At 38.8% G+C, this 9089-nt stretch overlaps 1 pseudogene; it reads right to left on the reverse strand.

The window, feature by feature from the left end:
- Positions 1 to 9089, reverse strand: part of LOC107653243 (plakophilin-4-like) — a 58505-nt pseudogene that overhangs the window by 29621 nt on the left and 19795 nt on the right.

Genomic DNA, 9089 nt, shown 5'->3' on the forward strand with positions numbered 1-9089 from the left:
TGAATGAGAGGGCAGCGTTACCAGAGTTGCCCATATACCACACCATGTTACAACACAGTAGGGCTATTGCAGACCGAAACAATACTGTACTACATCGATGTTTCCTGTTGGCTCAATGTTTGAGTGGACTTTGCTGTTCCGATTCGCATGAACGGTATACGAGTGGAGCGATTGAGCGGAGCGAACACGAATAGAGCGGGATAATACGCAGAGCGTCACACCACGTGAAAGTGAAACCTGAGCGGTGAACTAATTTTCGGCAGCCGAAATTTCGGTGCATCTCTAATTATTGGCGACATCAGAAATGGATATTATATAATAGATGCTTTTTTGAACATTTTATCAATTTAAAAATATTTAAAAAATTTTTACACGGCACCCCTGCTCTCGACAGACGGCACGGTTGGGAAACGGTGACCTAATGTATGCGTGCACTCTGTAGGTGTTTTGTGTTTGCTTTTCGTGATATACTCGATAATATCAAATTGCACATCGTTAAAACAACAATTACATATTGTTAGATATTATCGCAGACCATACATATCGCCCCTATGTTTAGATTTTTATAATGCATCGTCTTCTTATCGATCCACCAGTTCACATTTAACACTAGAACCGCCAGAGGTCGCTGTATACCTAAAAGCGACAGCGGGTAAATTTTACCGACGCACATGGCAACTGTATTTATATGGCTAAAGAACATATTATTTCACTGTATTATGCTACTGTCTTCACAAAGAAGTGTCTAGAGTCATGAAATGATTATGTATAGTCATCAACTATATTTTTATCCTGTTGTTTTATGTTCAAGACTTTTTAATGCAGGCTACACTAATCCATAATGGTCAGTAAAGCTAAAAAAAAAAAGTCTGCACTGACAATGGAAATTAGAAGGTAGTAGCCTAAATATTTGGGTGGTTTAATATTATAATACAATGTTATTAATCAATATATTAAGATAACCCATGCTATGAATGACTAAAACAGCCTATAGACAATAATGAGCAATAATAATTCACCACACTGAATGCGATGATGCGATGAAAAATTCAAGCGCACAGCTTCGCCTAAATATTTATTAATTTGTTTAGTTATATCATTTATAATTTGAATAAGAGAACACCATTAAACTTTGGGTAATCAAAAAATGGTTTTATTCATGACATCATATAGATCGGATTTTTTTTCTTCTTCAGGAAACGGCCAGACTAGAATAACAACACTGTAGCTAACATTCACATTCACCCATATCGCAATTCTGGTCTTTCCGTCCCCAAATTTAAGACCTCTTGAAATCATAATTAAGACTTTCTTGTACAATTTAAGACTTTTTAAGGCCTTAAATTTGATACAACTAAATTTAAGACTTCTTAAGACCCCGCGGAAACCCTGAGTAAAGCAAAAAATAATGAATGTAATATTTGAAGTATTTATACATCATACGTCTGTTTTTTATACTACAGTATGGTAATGAAGAATCAGAAGAGTATCACAACTGAGAATAATACGAATCCTATACACAAAAAACTAAGACACATTATTATAAAGAGAATTTAGGACGTAGGGATAGATGTGCATAACTGTCATGAAAAAAAAAAAAATAATGATAATAATAAAACGCTTCAGGAGAGAGACTTCATTTTCTTCTTGTACTTTTGATTTTCTGGTGAAACATGACCCGCACATGTTTTTCAAGGGATTAAGCTCTTAAGAAGTGAGGGATGTGAGATCTACCTGTAGATCAGGTGTTCGGGGGTGTACTGCAGCCTGGCCCTCAGCCCTGGAGCCCCTCTGCAGCCTGGAGCTTCCTCCTGAAGCAGGTAATGCGTTCTGAAGTCTCTGCTGACACTCGCCCTGTGCCTGACCGCTGTAGTAGCTCACAGCATCCTGATAACCACTATCAGAGTAAGAGTTCATCTGGGCAGAACTGTGAGAGTTCCCCACAGACCCTGAGACCGACAGTAAACTGCAGGTTAGACACTTCATATTTAGGGTGCCTTTACACTAGAGGTTTTGTGTGGACCCACACCAGTTTGTTTTCAAAGCTTTATTTGGTCAAATTTAGCAAGTGTGAAAGGAAATCTGTCCTAACTTGTGGAGGTAAACTGGTATTGATGGCATATCATTTGCATGTGTCTGCTTGCTATATTTGGGGAAGTCGTGGCCTAATGGTTAGAGAGTTGGACTCATAACCCAAAGGTTAGAGTCTCGTACCGGCAGGGATTGTAGGTGGGGGGAGTGAATGTACAGCGCTCTCTCCCACCTTCAATACCATGACTGAGGTGCCCTTTAGCAAGGCACCGAACCCCCAACTGCTCCCCGGGCGCCGCAGCATAAATGGCTGCCCACTGCTCCGGGTGTGTGTTTATGGTGTGTGTGTGTTCACTGCTGTGTGTGTGCACTTTGGATGGGATAAATGCAGAGCACTAATTCTGAGTATGGGTCACCATACTTGGCCACGTCACGTCACTTTCACTTTATATAGAACTGCATTTGGAAAGCAGCTTGTATTTAGGCTTCGCATGCACTAAATTAAAAAAAGATTTTTTTTGAATATTGAAATACAAATTACAAGGGTAAACATTTGCCACTAGTGCTCAGGGTGGTATTCATGTGGATGTCGACTTGAGGAAAGAAGGCAGGAAAGAAGCCATAATGATAGACAGACAGAGTAATGGTCAAAGCCTTCAATCCACTGTTAATATGCTGTCTAGTTGTAGCAGGCGACTTTGTTACAAATACGGTGTTGGCTGTGGTTCACAGTACAAAACTGGTCACCAGCTTCTTCTATTGTCTACCTATGCTTATGGAAAATGCCATCTTAATCTGTGACAGTTGTTTATTCCTCTGTGATCCACCATGTATGGAGTCAAAATAATGCCACATATATATACAACATAATAAAGTTTTGCAAAAGAAAATAAAGTTTTGCAAAAGAAAATAAAGTTTTGCAAACACTCATTTATCATTAGTACATTAGTACACCACTCATTAGTACATACAGGTGTAAATGCAATCATAAAGTCAAAACTTTATTGGCATAATTGTCAGGCGTTTACAGTATTTGCAAAATATATGGTAGCATATACTATCAACTAGAAGTTGTTCCCTCAATAGGATCTCATGGCCACGACATATTATCACGTTCCCACGAATTAATATCTCGTGGCCACGACAAAACTAAACCAAAAAGACTCAAGCTTCATTTTTTAAAAAACTTAGAGTCATTCTTGAGACGTGGGACAAAACAGGTCCAGCAATGGTAACTGCTATTAGCTTTAAAAAATCAAAATATTTTCAATTTTAAATGTCACGAGGGATTAATAATATAATGTATTTAACACAATTATCACCTTCAAATGAATTTTCTCATTATTATACCAAATCTGTGTTTCTTAATGTCCTCTCACTACGTCTAAAACAGTATGTCCACAGAGAAGGGTTCAATCATTCATATGCAATAAAATGGATAAAAATGTTTTTTTAATGATGAAAAAGAGCTTGTTTCATCAAAAGCAACACTTAATAATATCTCCTATCAAAGCAAGGTTGTTTTCTCTGCTTTATTAGACATAAACACACCGTGACATGGCCAGCCGTATGGGTCATGAATGCCGCTTTAGTGTTTGACCACAGCCAGAGAGTGTGAGAGAAAACCAGGCCAAGAAAGAATTAGAATCTTACATAAGATTAGTAGATATGGCCATGGAAAATATGTATTGCAAAATCATCGCTTTTGTGCTGTTTCATTTATATTTTGCAATTCTTTATTTCTTTTGCAAAAACACATTTATTTTTTCTCAATACTTTTATTTTCGTTTGCAAAACTTTATTTTCTTTTGCAAAACTTTATTTTCTTTTGGTTCAACAGTGTACCATCACCCTCTAGAGGTGAAATAAGACAAGCCACTGGACTGGACTTAACTTCACACCGTTTGCTGTGAAGTGACAATGCTTTGTACATGAAGAGGATCTAAAATTTGGCAGAGAAAAGCTAAGGTATGTGTACAGCACGCGTTACTACATACTCATGGCTCTACATACAGTCATAAATCAACCTACTAGGAATTATTTGGGAATTTGCTTAAAACCAAGAATATATCTTAATATCTTAATTTGCTGTTTTGAATAAAATGACAAATTAGTGCACTTTGTGCAGTTCCAGTATGTTTTTGTTTTCAGGGTTGAGGGCAATCCAGCTTAATCAATTTCATCACGTGTGGGTTTTGTTTACTTAAGGGAGTGACAACCACAATTTTTCAAAGACTCTCAACCATATTTTTGTCAAAGCCTGCTGTATAAATAGAACTGTACTGCTCCACTCTTTACTGAGGTATAAAAGCTGTCGTCGATTAATTAATGATTAAAATGACATTGTTTTTTGACTTTGGCTAAAACTGGGTTTATTCATGCATTCACTCATTCATTCCATACCTGCAGATCTCCAGGGAAGAGACATCTCAGAGGAACTAAAAAAAAAAAAGAAACAAACAGAAAATAAGTTTATTTATGTTTCTGTCACATAAAATCACTGCCAAAACTGTGGAATGAGATGCGAGAGCCACGCCGGAGGATAATAACAAAATCTGCAATAGCAAAAGCTTTCACCTGACTTTTTGATATGGTTTGCAAAACGTTCATATGAAAGTCATTTTACATCCTTTAATGGTAAGAAAGTCACACAAATCTAAAGTAACATGAGGATGAGTTATCGATGACATCTAACAAGCCATAATGTAACAACAAAATTCAAGATATTATCAATAACCGAGCAGTACATACTGCTCTAAAACGGAGCAGGAGTGAGTGACATACAAAACGGTTTTTTATGAAATTCATGTACTTGTAAAAAATATCCCATGCACATGCATTTTGTCCATCTTCAGAATAAGTGATCATTTCAATGCTCTTGGTGCCAGTACCAAGTCTTGGTGCAGATTCTGCAGGTTTGAGGGCTGTAAATACCAAATATTAAACAAAACTAAAATCACATCAGATGCTCATTTTGTGATGATTTTATTGTCTCCAACAAGGAGCCGATAACACCTGATCTCGCTTTATTTTGGCCTCCTTTGCAGCAACAATTGTGTTTCACAAAGACACAGTTACTGCAACCAAAGAAAAGCTAACACAAGAAGTATGAGGACCAAGATCCCAACTAAAGCAAACACTGACCACCACAATGGTGACTTCAAATGAAACTCAAATACCAACATCTAAACCTCCGTTAATTATCAATAAGAGCTTCTCTAGATGTCTGACAGAAATAAAGTCAATCTAATGAGTGAAGCTGGTGATGCTGTTTGTGGAGATGTTTGATCATCCTCTGCTGAGATCTTGAGAGATTTAATGTCTTTTATTTGCAGTTGATTTGACCAAATGCTCAATCATCAATTATTTGATAATTTAATTATCACATAAACTTCAACACTGTTTCAGTGAAGATTCTTTTATTTCCATGATTTTTGGACAAACACAGTGTCTGTGAGTTGCTTTGCAATTACAAATGAAAATTGCATTGAAATAACATGAGTTTAAATGTAATGCATCATGAGAGTGTTTATTTGGTCCAGAAACAGCATAAATTATGTCTAAATGAACATTAAATGATGTTGAAAATATGTCCACTGACCACATTTGAACTAGTTTTTAACCTTGTACGGAGGTTCCATGAACGTCTATATCGGACGCGTAGAACACGTAAAATAAGACGTCATAAAAACTTTCATTCTGGCTCCTCAGTGGACGTCTATTCAACGTGTGCAAAGACTTCAAAAAGACGTCCACTGGATGTAACTGTGCCCAGTGGGTCCGCTCAAATACTCTACTTTCGGGTGGCAAAGCTTATTTTTAGGATTGTAGCTAGTGCTTGAAGTGGAAAAAAAGTGAAGTACTTTACTTTAAATAAATACTTTTTAATTTTCATAATTCACTACACCTCTGATCACCGCATAATCTAAAACACCTTCAGCCAGCATCAATTATAAAACACTCTTGCTTTCAAGACAAATACACGCTAAAAAGAATAATTTACTGACATCTGGACACAAGTCACTCTGCATTATTAGTAATTCTCTTTACTGGATCCTTGGACTTTCCATGAATTTATTGGTGTGATCACAAAAACCTGCTTCTTTTCATTTTTAAGGTATTGTTTTCGTTATAATTTACCTATTCAAATTAGTAATCAATAATTTATTATAATTCTACGCCTCCCCTGACATGCTCTCGTGGTAGGTAGATGCACTCTGTTGAGAGGTGACTGGTAGTGTGATTTATATAGTGTCATTTCTAATCACTCAGACACTGACGCTTTGACTCGGAGCAACATGTGCCAGAACACTAAAGACTAAGATACAGAAGTGTGTACCGGCCCACTTCAAGCACCGATCGTAGTTTGTGGCCACGGCCCTGCTTTGATGTGGTGTGACAGACCAGACGCTACAGCTCGCTGGAGAAATGAACGCTCTAAGAGTATTTCGCTAAAGATATGCACTGTATTAGCCTACACATTCATTATATTTTACTTAATCTGTTAGTGATACCTTAATTATTTAAAAAATATGTTTTTTTACAAGTTTGGCATAAAAACAAGTCATGACACTGTGTAAATGATTAAATTTCTACAACAAATTGGAGTAGAAACACTTTTATAATTAGATGTATAATGTAGAAGTTACACGTCTGCATACTTTTTTTTGATTGTTTATTATTATATCTCAATTAACAATCAATCTCCACACACCTGACGGCAATTGATAGGTGCGTAGGAAACAAAGACCACAAAGATCAAAACTCAAGGAAAAACAAAACAATTCCCGCACATTGTCAATTAGTGCAAAAGTATCAAAAAGGTTTAATAACAAACATCTTCAAACATGAAATTACAATTTAAACCACATTTAAAAATAATTCATGACCAATCACTGCAAAGGACCATCGCTTAGGAATAACCCACACTGAGTACATAATTAACATCTATCACAAAAAAAAAGTAATTTATAACATCACATTAAACAGTGCTTCATCATTTATGCCTAGAGGAGATAAAGTCTGAAGGGTAAAAATCCAAAACAGCTCACGTCGCTGTAAGAGTAATTCGATATCTCCCCCTCTAGGTGGCATATTAACCCTTTCAATCCCACAAAAGTGTAAGGTAGAAACATCATGGTTGTGGGCAAGAAAATGGGCTGCAACTGGATAATTCATATATTTTCTCCTGATAGAGCTCTTGTGTTCACTAACTCTGCTTAAGTTGACGTGATGTTTTACCAACATAGCCTAAACCACAAGGACAACAAATCAAATAAACAACATGAGTGGAGACACAAGTTATCACACAGTTGATTCTATATTTTTTACCCGTTCTCGGATGACAGAAGGAGGAAGTTTTGGATGTATTATTGCACTGAGCGCAATTACCACACTTATAGTTGCCATTTGGTATAGGACTAAGGACTCTGGGAAGAACCAGGAGTATCACTTTTCAAACGACCATGCACCAAATAATCTTTTAAATTAGTCTGTACACAATTAACGGAGGATGCTGAAAGATAGAACTCAACTCAGGGTCAGAGGACAACAAGTACCAATATTTAAAAAAAATCGATCTCATCAAAAAAGACTTAGAAGAATGAGTTGTAATAAAAGTAAAAGAACATTTCTTTACTTTTTTTGTTTTCTTTTATGACAACTCAGAGGATAATCAGAAGGATAACGTGCGTGCATGTGTGTGTGTGTGCGTGCGTGCGTGCGTGCGCGCATGTGTGTGTGTGCATGTGAGTGCGTGCGTGTGTCTACGGGGGTCTTCCCGGCGGGAAGAGCACCAATCGACGAACAGGTTCCACTTCAGCCTGTAAGCGTGTCTGGTAGACGGGGCTCTAGCTGACGTGATGGTGTTTACTACCGCTGGAGGTAGCCCACCTAGAACCTGGAGGGACCACAAGTGGAGATTCCCCGTCCAGGGCACAAGATGCTGGACCCCGCCGTGTCCGACGATCCAGCACACTCGTCCGGGAACACCAGGTGGTGCGATGTGCTAGAGGACTGAGAGGCCCGCGGAGACGTACTCGACGGGGAAGCTCTCACCGTGATCCTCAGATTTCCCTGACCATGAACCGAAGTAGCCCTCCGAGAACCGGAGGAGCTAGCTAGAACGGGGCATGGCAAGGGGGATACCCCCCCCGATGGCAACCCCCGCTGACAAGCCGTGACACCAACGCCAGCTGTTTTTCTGCAAACACTCGCGGAGATTCGTCTTGAACAGGCTCGGCTCCGAAGCGAAAAGCTGATGTGCTCTCCTTTTATACCCGCGCTGTGGGGCGGGGTGCGCGTGGTGAAACACGCACGCCAACTGTCATTGGCACACACTCAGTCTCTGTCTCTGATGAAGAACAGTATCATGATTGAGCCAGCAGTAAACACACGCACTGCATGTACCATACTGCAACCCAAAAATGCTTTAAAATCACGTACACGCACCCTAGTGTAACTGTAAGTTAGTTCTGTTCTGCAGCACTGAGGAGGTTATGCACTGCTCTAAAAGGTGACAACTATAGATTCTCAACACACAGAGAGAGCAGCACTCTCTAGAGAACGATCTGTTGACATCAGAGACATCAGCTTCACACTCCCACTGTCCCTGAAAAGGAAACTAGCAGACCTGATCCATTAAAGGGGTCATATGATGCGATTTCAAATTTTCCTTTCTCTTTGGAGTGCTACAAGCTCTTGGTGCACAAAGAAGATCTGTAAAGTTGCAAAGACTAAAGTCTCACATCCAAAGAGATATTCTTTATAAAAGTCAAGAGTCAACCACGCCTACCTAAAACGGCTCGTTCTAACACGCCCCCACATGTCTATGTCACGATGTGGTAAGATTTGCATAACGCCGCCCAAATGTTCACACAAAGAAAGAAGGCGTAACTTTTATTCTCGCTGTAGTATTGTTGCCGCCACCATGTCGTGAAGGCACTGTGTGATTCGTTGTGAAAGCGAAACTACTTTGTTTGGCCTTCCAAAAGAGGACGATATCGCTTCGTCATGCCTGGAGCTGATCCGTGCTGGTCGCTGAGGGAATACATCAACTT

Source organism: Sinocyclocheilus anshuiensis, unplaced genomic scaffold, assembly GCF_001515605.1.
Source record: "Sinocyclocheilus anshuiensis isolate Anshui unplaced genomic scaffold, SAMN03320099.WGS_v1.1 scaffold323, whole genome shotgun sequence".
Classification (NCBI taxonomy): domain Eukaryota; kingdom Metazoa; phylum Chordata; class Actinopteri; order Cypriniformes; family Cyprinidae; genus Sinocyclocheilus; species Sinocyclocheilus anshuiensis.